This window comes from Chiloscyllium plagiosum, chromosome 18, assembly GCF_004010195.1.
Source record: "Chiloscyllium plagiosum isolate BGI_BamShark_2017 chromosome 18, ASM401019v2, whole genome shotgun sequence".
In the NCBI taxonomy this organism is placed as follows: Eukaryota; Metazoa; Chordata; class Chondrichthyes; order Orectolobiformes; family Hemiscylliidae; genus Chiloscyllium; species Chiloscyllium plagiosum.
In genome coordinates, this window is record NC_057727.1 from 15,831,720 (window position 1) to 15,843,843 (window position 12,124).

A 12,124-nucleotide genomic window follows, 5' to 3' on the forward strand; every position below is an offset into this window, starting at 1 on the left:
AGTAAATACTGATGCAAAATACTCATTTAGTATCTCTCCCATTTTCTGCAGCTCCACACAAAGGCCGCCTTGCTGATCTTTGAGGGGCACTATTCTCCTTAATTCTATTTGCCAATGCTATCTCTTGTCCCATTTTTGCCCTTCTGATTTCCCTCCACACAAAGGCCGCCTTGCTGATCTTTGAGGGGCCCTATTCTGTCCCTAGTTGCCCTCTTGTCCTTAATGTATTTGTAAAAACTCTTTGGATTTATTCTCCTTAATTCTATTTGCCAATGCTATCTCTTGTCCCATTTTTGCCCTTCTGATTTCCCTCTTAAGTATACTCTTACTTCCTTTATACTCTTAAGGACTCACTCGATCCTTCCTGTCTATACTTGACATATACTTCCTTCTTTCTCTTAACCAAACCCTCAATTTCTTTAGCCATCCAGCATTCCTATACCTACCAGCCTTTCCTTTCACCCTAACAGGAATATACTTGCTCTAGATTCTCGTTATCTAATTTCTGAAGACTTCCCATTTTCCAGCCATCCTTTTACCTGTGAACATCTGCCCCTAATCAGCCTTTGAAAATCCTTGCCTAATACCGTCAAAATTGACCTTTCTCCAATTTAGAACTTCAACTTTTAGATCTGGTCTATCCTTTTCCAACATTATTTTAAATCTGATGTCCTGTTCCCTCTTCAAATTAATGTATCAATTACCTAAAAACATAATTGTTGAAATGCAACAGTACTTCATGCAGAGAAAGTTGTAGACCCTCCAAGTCAGAAGTATTGTTAGGTAATATAGTTCAAATACATTAATTCAGCGCAGATTTGTTCAATCGAGTTGGGAAACCAAAATTTGCACTGGAGCGTGTCCCTGTTCTTTTCTCTAGTCTTAACATTCATCTTGTATCAGTGATGCCTTCAGGAAGTCTGTGCTGCTGGAGGGATTTTAAATTAAACAAATGTTTTTGAACATAAATTTGAGCTACTCTTTGCCAACTGTACAGTATTCATCTGTGAAACATTAGGTGCATTTGTGGTTGGGGTTTTAAAAGGGAAGTGAAACTAACTTTTCTTTTAAAAGAAAATGCAGTGAATTATTTTTAGTAATGTTTTGAAGCCTTGGCTAAGTTAACTTGTAATGAATATTGCACTTTGTGCAACAAGTGTATAGTTTCCTTCAGTTTTATTTCCCTCACTAGCAAATTAACCTTCCACTTCACCATGGCTTACACAACTTTTAGAACAAACTTTTCTCCGCCCAGTTTCTTTCCCTTTCACTTGAAAATTCTGCTCTTGACCTTTGTACTCACTGATGAAATGTGTCTAAAAGGTATCTCTTTGATACTATGAAACAGCAAAGACTCTTAACAGTAGAAATAGATCTCTACTGAGTTGGTATGATTAGATTGAGGCATTGACCGTTCTGCAGCCAGAATTTGAACCCAACTTGAATAGTTAAGATGGCTTTTGACTGCTGTCAGCTGCCTAAAATGGTCTCAAGTGAATTGAATTATGGTCCTGAGCTTGTAGAAAAGGAATAATGCTTAGCAGTCATATGGCATCTGCTGCGCAAAACAGGAATGCAGTTGGCTGTATTTAAGACTGACTTCAATGCAGTCTGTCAGTAACCAGTGGGACCCAGTTATCTTTTACCTGGAAGTGCTTGATACTATCAAAGGAAAACCAATGTTTTGGTCACTTTTTTTTCATTGAATCTCTTTATGCTTATTATATAAATGCAATAAAAATACAAAATTTTGTAAATAATGGTCTGTCTTCCCCTTGTTCAGTGTGACCTCATCTGAGAAGGTGGACAAAGCTCAAAGATATGCAGATTTCACTTTGTTATCTATACCATACCCAGGTAAACACTTCACAGCAGCATTGGATATACAGAGGAATCTCGATTATCCGAAGGACATAGGCGGGGTGTATTTCGTTCAGTTAATCGAATTCCAGATAATCTAATGTCGGATAACATAGTTTAGCCAAGCATCGAGACCTTGCGATCCTGTCAGATAATCCGATATTTGGATAATTGAATGCCGGATAATCGAGGGTTCCTCTAATCAAATCATTGGTCCTTTTTAAAAAAATAGACTTTCTAAATAATTAAAATAAATAATGTCTTGCTTTATCTTGTATAAAGACAACAATGAAATTAGGTAACTTTTATAGTGTGGAAACAGGCCCTTCGGCCCAGCAAGTCCACACTGACCCTCCGAAAAGCAATCCACCCAGACCCATTCCCCTACATTTACCCCTTCACCTAACACTACGGCAATTTAGCATGGCAAATTCACCTAACCTGCACATTTTTGGACTGTGGGAGGAAACCGGAGCACCCGGAGGAAACCCACGCAAACACTGGGAGAATGTGCAAACTCCACACAGACAGTTGCTTGAGGTGGGAATTGAACCCGGGTCTCTGGCACTGTGAGGCAGCAGTGCTAACCACTGTGCCACCCATTCTACCAAAACTACCAAACGAAAAAGTGAGCATATGTTGATATTTAATGTCCTGTCTGTTAAACTACTCTGTAATTTTTTCCTATCACTTTCCATTTTTTTTGTTGCGTTGATTTCTCTAGGCTTAAACTATGTCCATTTTGAGTTAACTATATGACAAAGAAGTGATGCCTTGTGCATCACAGTTGCATCTTTCTTAGTAGATGTGGATAAAATGAAATACTTCAGTGTTTTGTTGAAAAAATCTTTTTAATTTAAAAGATGTGACCAATGTTTGTGGGAAATTCTGTGTGACTATTTCCCAGATGGGTAGCAAATATTCGATTAGGAAATGATTGTCTATAGATATTCAGTATTTGGCTGCAAAAGAAATTCCATTTATACCAAGTGATGTAAGACCAACCTTATTTTCATTGAAAGTTAACATTTCAATTGTTTACAAAGTAATGAGCTCACCCATAAGTTCTCCAATTTATCATTTATGTAATTGTATTTAGGCTGTGAAGATGGAAGTGAAGAATGACTTGTCCTATAGGTTTAATGTGTAAGGGGAAAGGTGATGTGTAAGGCATGTTTTTTTGCACAGGTTGCCAGGGAGATCTTAGAAGCAGGTACAATAACAATGTTTAGGCATTCGCACAACCACATTCATCTTTGGGGAATGAAAGTATATAGGCCATGTGCAAGCAGATGGGATTAGTTTAGAATGGCATCATGAGTAGTGCAGACATGGTGGGTCAAAGGGCCTGTTCCAGTGCTGTTTTATCTATTCATAGTCACTATCTCAGGATATCCCCACAGCCCTTTACAGTCAATAAATTACAGTTGTAATGTTAGTCAAAGGGTAAATATTGTTCAGTGTGCAATGGAGGCATTGCTGTACCAGCAGTTACATTGTTTTTCTACCTTTTGTCTGTAGGTTGTGAATTTTTTAAGGACTACAAGGATCGTGATTACACAGCTGAAGGGCTGGTGTTCAACTGGAACCAGGTAATTTACAGCTGATGGAGATATGAGTAGAAATGGGTGTTACTCGCAACCTGTCATCAAGAACTAAAAGAGACCAGAAATAAATTGTAACAGTTTACAGATTAAGGTGTGAGTTTTGTGCGGCAGATTATAGATACCACTGATTTTTTTTTAAATTATTGCACTTGTTTGTGAAATGGAAAGGTGTCCAGATACAATTGCTAGAATTGTATAATGCATAATTCGCTTACACATTTAACATGTAGTATTCAGCCAGGAGCAGGTGACTGACTGAGGTTTTTATATAGTAAACTAAAATCATACACTTGCAGCTAGCTAAGGGTGTGTAGATTACACCAGGTTGAACAAATGAATTTTGATAATTTCACCCAGCTAAAGGTAGAAACATAAGTCTGTTTGTCAGACATCCACTATGTAGTTTAACAAATTAATTCATCAGATTAGTGGCAAAAATACCTAACATACTTTAGAAGCAAAATTAGGCAAAAATTCATTCTCAACTCAAATACATAGTTCTGATAGTTGAACTGAACCTACTTGTGAATCACTCTAAACTTAAGACCACTTGATGAAAGAGCAATGCTCTGTAAGCTAGTGTTTCCAAATAAACCTGTTGGACTATAACCTGGTGTTGCGTGCTTTTTAACTTTGTACGTCCCATCCTACTTTAGCACCTCCAAATCACAACTTAAAACTGTGTAACAATGCATACTTTGTATGAAATTGAAGGTATGGGCACTGGATTTACCCATAGTCTTTGGGTTCCTAATATTGGGACAAAAGAGGACCCAAGCTTGCACTTGCTGGTACAGCACATAGAATTTCTTGTTCCTTTTTTGCAGCTTACGTTTCCACCCATTTTACTGTCATCTGCAAATCTGGGCATCCAAGTAATTAATATAGGTTGTAAATGGTGAGGGCTTGAAGACTGAACCCTGTGGCACCCTGCTAGTTACAGCTTGCCAACCAGAAAAAAAAAACATTTATTTTGACTCTGTTTCCTGTTGGTTAGCCAGTCGTCTATCCACACTAATATGTTTCCCTTGATATCATGTAATCTTAGCTTGTGTATTAACCTTTTGAGTGGCATCTTATCAAATGCCACCTGGAAGTCAAGCTAAACTTTGTCTAGGAGAGCCCTATAATTCAATTTGTTTGCTACATGTTTAAATAGCTCTAGCAAGATAGTCAAACACAATTTTCCCTTTATAAAACCATGCTGCCTCTGAATTGCATTTTGACTTTTCAAATATCCTTTACAATTTCCTTTTATCATGGATTTCAGCAATTCCCAATGACAGGCGTTAAACTGGTCTATTGTTTTCCACTTTCTGCTTGTCTCTGTTTTTTTGATAAGGCCATTACAACAGCATTTTCCCACTCCATTGGAACCTTTGCATAATTGAGGAAATTTTGCAATATTTTAATAACCATCTATTATCTCTTCTGCCACTTCCTTTAAGACCATAGGATGTCATCCATCAGACTCTGGGGACTTGTTTGCTTTTAATCTCACTAGTTTCTGCATACTTTTTCACTAGTGGTGGCAATTGATTTAAGTGCATCCTTTTTGATAATCTCTACATTGCCTGTTCCTTTGTAGATTCCATTAAGTAATAAACTATTACACTTAGTAGTTTGATTTCTGATGAAAGTTTTGATACCATTTCTTCCAGTCCCATATGCAAATTATAGATATACAAAATGATGAAAAATGAAACCTATGGGCCCTTTCCACCTACTCTGGAAAAAATGTTTCTAACTTTTACTCTCTCTTGTCCCCGTAACTAAATGTTAACTCTACTACTTATCCTTTCCCTGATTTCATTCTTACGTCTTAGCTTTTCTAGTAATCTATGTGGTATCCTATCAAAACTTCATCCCATGTACACAATGTCCCCTGAATCCCCTCCCATCTGTCATGCTTGTTAACTCCTCTCTGAATTCTGACAGGTTTGTCAAGGATGATCAACCCTTTTCAACTTAAAGCTGGCTGTTTTAGTTTTTTTTTCTTAAACAATGCATGTAATATCATCCTTTAAATAAAGAGAAACTTTCCCAACCATAGCTGCTAAATTAACTGGTCTCTAAGTACCCAAATTATCTGAATTTTCAATTTTAGAAATGACATTTCATTCCAAAATGCCAAAAAATGGTATGAACATTCACAAGATTGTCAGCACACTTAATGGAGCCCAGAAATCTATTTTCTCTGAGCTCTGCATTTTCCTCCCAGGGTCAACCAAGTTAGGCTCTGGTGCTTTACCTTCCCTTAACCTATCAAATCTAAATTTTTCCTTTTGTTCCTTGTAATATTGATCAGAATATTCAAAAATGTCATGATTCATTATCTTGTTTGATTTGCCCTCTTTTTACGTGCCTATTCGGAGTACCTTGTCTTTCTCCCAGATCTGAGTGTATTAGAAAAAAGAAGCTTGCATAGTTATTGTCTGTAGCTTGTTAACTGAGTGAAGGTGTCAGTGCCAGATGTCACTATGGTGGCATTGACCATCATTATAACTTCTGAAGTTATTCTTTGTTATTCTCCACGTCAGCTTTCTCCATACATTGTATAAAATGAGTATTGCTGCACTTGACTGATGACCATGAATGTACTTGTAGGATTTTGTCGATGCACCGTTGAATATACCTCCTTCACTGGCTGAAAATCTGAATATTGACTGGAGGGAATATCAGGTGAGTCTGCGTTTCAAGAATGCTGGATACTGTATTCAACATAAACTGACTTTTCCAGATTTTTCATCTCATTTTCGATGATTGACGTTGACGCAGCTAGTTATTCAGGGTCATGGAAATTCCTACCTATTGAGCAGATCTGTCTTTAAGTATGGGATCCAATTATGGTCATTTAGATACAAAGGAACACTCGATTCTAAATTAACAGGCTTAACAAATTTTTCATAATTGCAATCATTTATCATTGTTCATATTCTTGTGAACCTACACATTCCACTGATTTCTTATAATTTGAAGTCTAGGCTGTCAACTTTACCTTTACTTGCTACACTTTCATGTCACCTGACAGCCTATTTATTAATATAAGCTTTCTACTAGCCATTTAAATTGATGGTTTAGAATGGCCTTAGATTAGAATACTGTTGCCAACTTCAAAGTACAGTTCTCTTATTGTTTGCCACATACGTATGATAACCATACATTAAAAATGCAATTACAAATCATTCATCAGATTAAGTCATCTTGTTCATACTTGAGTATTCGGTTTTGCAACCTGGTCTCCACATATCAGTTTTGAACACAGAGAGACCAAAACCCAGGCAGTAAAGCTAGATGGCAGTAGAAAAATAGTAGGTTCTTCTCAGTGGAAACAAGTCTTTTTGCGTAATTGCTCTTTTATATTGCCAGTTATTTATTTCTTGTCATAGGAAAATGACTTCTGTGCATCGCACTTAATTTATAGTGTCCATTAAACTGCGCTGTACTGTAGTATGCAGTGACTTAGTTGCTGAATGGAAACCAGAGGACTGGTGTTTTTAGTATTGAATCTGATTCACTTACTAATGTCACAGGTAGACATTATCATAGGTCCACAATCTAATCAATTCAGAGTATCTGTAGAATACATCTATACTGGATTGTGCAGTAGCCCAAAGAAAATGGCAAGACTATCTTCATTTGTGCTATTTTCTGTATAAGAAATAGCCATTGACTGTATTCTGCCATTCATACAACATGGTTGATCTTCAGCTTAAGCTGTATTTTCCCACCTGCTCCCCATATCCCTTGATTCCCTGATAGATGAAAGATTTGTCTATTTTCAATGATCATCCACAATTCTGTGGGGTACATAATTCTAAACATTCACAACCCTTTGAAGCAATCCATCTTCATCTTAAATGTCCTAAATGATCCTCCCCTTATCCTGAATCTGTGACCTTATGTTGTAGGTTCCCCAGCCAGAGGAACCAATCTTAATGTGTTTTCTATCCTGCCCCTTTAGAATTATGTATGATTTGATGAGATCCACTTCTCAGTCTTCTAAACCCCAGAAACTATCGGCCTAATTTTCTCAACCTGTCATCAATATAAGATCATCTCTAATAGGGGGGAGAAAAAGGATAATTAAAATTTACTTGATAATTTGGATTTCTTTAATTACGACCAGAGTCTTGAATAGACCCATTGTGCTGTGAAACTGTTTAGGTGCAGCATGGGAGGAAAGACCATAGCTGTTCACTCGTCAAGTATAGGGGCAATCCAGAATTTTAAATTCTGATCATCAGTGTGCCAACTTGATTTGTGGATCCAAAGAAATAAATTCTTCTTAATGCTTTGTTCTTTTTTTTGAAAAGCAATGTAATACCAGATTATTTTACTAGAGAGCATCTAGTGCATTGAAGCTTCCTCTAGTGGCAGAAAACAGGCATTGCAGCATTACCTCCATTAGGCAAAAGATACGTGCTTTAAAGGTTTCTATTTTTAACGAGTACATTCCTACAACTTAACTTCTGACATTTCGTAAGTACAAGTTAGCCTTTTAACCACTGGATTATCAGTCTAAAATTTCCCCAAGCCTGTATCCTGAAAGTCCAAAACTTGTACATCTATCTTCCCAGTAATGTCAGGATAACATTATTTATGTTACTTCTTTATACAGTCTTGGGATCTTGTTCAACAGACCCAGAATTACCTGAAGCTGCTTATTCATACAATAAATCGAGATGGTAAGTCCAACTTTTGACATTTTGTTTGAAAGTACTAATGTGATCTAGAATAAAAACCATGTCTCCTGACTGGTGCAGTGTGTTACAATGTCATCCTTAAGCTTGAATTTAAATTATAATTTCTTATCTAAATTTTATCTTTGATGTCAATGCCCTGTTCTAATCCTCATTCATTCCTTCGGATAGAAGAAAGTGGTTTGTTAGTGCACTGTATTTCTGGCTGGGATCGAACTCCACTCTTTATCTCTCTCCTTCGTTTGTCACTGTGGGCTGTAAGTACACCTGTTCCGTTAACGTTTCTTAGAAGTAAGTGTTATTACAACATCAAAAAAGATCAAATTTGTATTTATCAGGATATCTTTAAACTGGTTTAATTGTCTGTATGTTATGCTAATGTTTTGTTTATCCTTTAAATATTTATAAAAGCTCTAATACTAGTTTTTGCTAAGTAGTGTCATTATGTGTATGCTGCCAATCGCCTAGTTTTCAGCTTTATTTGGACAAATTAGAGAAGTTTTATTTTAGTTAATTGCTGGTTCACTCTTAATTAGCTGTCTCAAAGATTTCCAAGCTGTGTTTGTATTATTGTGGGATTTTTTTTTTGTTGGTTATGGAGAGTGCTGTAGTTTTGTTGAAGAGGTATTGAGCTCTGTTTTACACAGAGCCTATTTTTTTCTTCCTTCAAATCTTGTTTCTGTGAATTTCATTTCTGAGGGGCCACACTGGAAGACCCGATAAACATTGTTTTTAAAATAATCAAGATTCTTTCCTAAAAGGAAACAGTGAGTGAAATAATGATCGTAGCATCTGCTGTCAAATCCTGCAATTTTATATATATATCAGAGTACAGTCATTTGAAGTGCAGATGTGGGGCTCAGGCTCGGCTGAAACAGGCTATCTTCACTCAATGGCAAATTTGTATTCAGTGATGAAAGAAATTTGTGTCTATAATTAACTGTGCTTTCCTAATGAAATCGGACTTCGATATTATCTGTGTAACTTGAGTTTAGCTGCAAAGGACATCCACACTCTTTAGACTTCCATTAGATCATCTTCAATGGGCTGGAATGTTTCATCTCTTTCTTCTTGAAATTCCTCTCCCATGTCATTTTGTGCATAAGATTTCTTGTGAAATAGCAGAGACCATTTCCCTCAATGAAACAGTCCCACTATAATTAATCAAGACCATTTTATTCATCATCTCACTATACCCATCAATATCTCCTCTCCTGAGTTATACCTAACTATGCTAAACCCAATTAAATTGCCTACTTCAGCAGCTCTGGCAACTTACTCCAAAGATCATTGACCTTTTTGAGCGGAAAATCCCTATTGGACTTCCCTTCTGGACTTGTAATTTTCTCAACCTCAACTTTGATTTTTGAACCCGTCGTCACTCTAGTTAGTTATTCGGCTTTGTTGATTTCAATTAGTACATGTATTTATCGTCACTTGTATTTATGAAAATCCAGTGAGATGTGGCTAAGTTGCCACAATATGGCACCATTTAATTATCTTGAAATTATAAACAGAAATTATAAACAGAAGGAATTGAGACAAAGTTGGGACAGAGTTCATCTTCCGTTCACTCACGGCTCCTGGGGTTCTGAAGTGGTTATGGGATGCTGCCACTGAGACCACTGAGGATTTCAAGACCCAACCCAGCATGCTGCCATCGCTGAAGCCGAGACTAAAGCCACTGCGTTGCCGCCATAGCAAGGAGGGACAAATTGGAATGACCAAGTCGCTGAAGCCAATACACTGTCACTGCTGCCGTGGCCTCGAGGAAATGAGGAATAAACCTGAATCACCTTGCTGCCCCCACTGAAATCGCTGTATTGGCACTAGGAGGAACAAGCCATATCCACTGACAATGAGGCCATTATGGCCACAAGAAACAGGCATCCGGATCCACCACACTGCCATTGCAGCAGGCTCTCACAACCAACTTTCTCCATTGCAGCTGCAGAGAGGTAGTAAAGGTGAACTTTGATACAAAAGAGAAATGAAGAAATAAAACAAAAAAAGAACAATGTGCTGGTCAGGTTAGCAAGAGCATAGGGCACAGAACCTGAGAACTTACTGTCCTGATGCTGCTGCCATCTTGAAGTTATTCCTGAATTGTATAATCTTCAAAAACTTTTGTTTACTATAGGCGGTTTCACAAAGGAAGGTGAAATTTATTTACTTTTCTCTTCATGTAGATTATGCCATCTGGACTCATCTTCATTGCAATTCTGTTCCATTACCAAGGACACTGAGTAATCCATCAATATCCGTCCTCAATTAAAATACAGCCCTTGGAAGTGGAGATTCTTGCATTTCTTATATATGGCATAGAAAATATGAGCAGATGTAGGCAGTGTGGTTCTTTTTGAGCCTATCCTGCAATTCAGCATGATTATGGCTGATTCTCTATCTTAATACTTAAATCTTAATTCTCTCTCATTCTCTTCCCCATACCTTTTTCACCCTTATGCCTTGAATCTATCTATTTCTTTCTTAAATAGATTTTAGTAACTTCTTCTCACTAATTTGTCCTCATACAGAGAACCTACCATCCCAGAAATCAGTCTGGTGAATCTTTGCTGCATTCTCTCTATGGAAAGTATATCTTTTCTTGGGTAAGGAAACTAAAACTGCACGTAATACTGTGAATGTGGTTTTATGAAGGCCCTGCACTCCCCATCACTCATACTCCCCTTAATTGTATTTCATCAGCAAACTTGGAAATATTACATTCTATTTCCTCATTAAAATTATTGATATATTGTGAATAGCTGGGGCCCAAGCACGATCCCTCTGGTACCCCACTTGTCTCTACCTTTCACTAAGAACATGGCCCATTTATTCGTACTCTGTATCCTCTGCCAACCTAATTTCAATCAATGCTGATGTATTATCATCAGTCCCACATGTTTTGATTTTGTACAATAAGTTCTAACAGGTGACTTTTTTAGAAACTTCCTGAAAATTCAAATATGTCATACCCACTGGCTTGGTTATCTGTTCCAATTGTTAGGTCTTCAAAAGCTACAATAGGTTTGTCAAAGACAATTTCCTTTTCATATATCCATGTTGACTTTGAGTAATGCCATTGGTATTCTAAGTGTCCTGTTGCTGCATCCTTCCAGCATTTTCCCTCCTACCAATGTGTGCTAACCCATCTGTAACTCATAGTTTTTCTCCTTCTCCCTTGTATTTCTATTCTCTGATCGGTTGGGATTGTTTCAGGGTCTGTAAAATTTTTAGAAGTTGACAACCAGTGTATCCACTATTTCTGTGGCTAGTTGATTTAGTATCCTGGGGCGTTGATTATCTGGCCCTGGAGATTTATCAGTTTTCAGTCCCACTAATTTTCTCTGACACTCTATTTTAGAAACTAATCTTAATATCATTTAATTCCCCTTTTTCCAGAGACACTTACTTCTGTAGCACTTGTGGAAAGACAGAATCAAAGTATTTGTTGATCTGCTCTGTTGTCGTCTTATCTATTATCAGTTCCCCTGGTCCAGACTGTTGTTAACTAAAGACATTTGACTACTTTTTTTTTAAACCTAATTTATAGAATCTTATGCAGTCTACTTCTGTGTCTTGCAAGTTACTTTAGTGCTTCACTTTTCCCCCTAATAACCAACATCTTTGCTAAATTCTAAACTGCTCCCAGTTTTCAGACTTGCTAGTTTTTCAAGTTATTTTATGAGTCCTCTTTGGATCTAATATTTTCCTTCATTTCCTTTGTTACCATGGTTGGGCCACTTTCTCTATCATATTTTTCCATCCAAAGCAAATGCAGTGCTAAATATGTAAGTGAGCTTGCTGAGTTTGAAGGTTTGTTTTCAGATGTTTCGTCACCATACTAGTAACATCAGTGAGAGTCTCTGGTGAAGCGCTGGTGGTATGTCCTGCCTCTCTATTTATAGATCTTGGTTTCTTAAGGTGGGTGATGTCATTTCCGGTTCTCTTTTG

General features: G+C 37.2%; 1 long non-coding RNA gene across 2 annotated transcripts in view; it reads left to right on the top strand.

Annotated features, from left to right (window-relative positions):
* Window positions 1-1,761: 1,761 nt before the first annotated feature.
* LOC122558873 overlaps window positions 1,762-12,124 on the top strand; it is a 19,126-nt gene continuing 8,763 nt past the window's right edge. Inside the window, exons 1-6 of one of the 2 annotated variants that reach the window (XR_006314259.1) lie at window positions 1,762-1,857; window positions 3,382-3,452; window positions 6,075-6,149; window positions 8,089-8,155; window positions 8,342-8,427; window positions 10,705-12,038. This is a non-coding gene — a long non-coding RNA (uncharacterized LOC122558873). Of the gene's footprint in view, window positions 1,858-3,381; window positions 3,453-6,074; window positions 6,150-8,088; window positions 8,156-8,341; window positions 8,428-10,704; window positions 12,039-12,124 lie in introns of those variants that run through there. The other variant, XR_006314260.1, reaches the window with a different exon arrangement.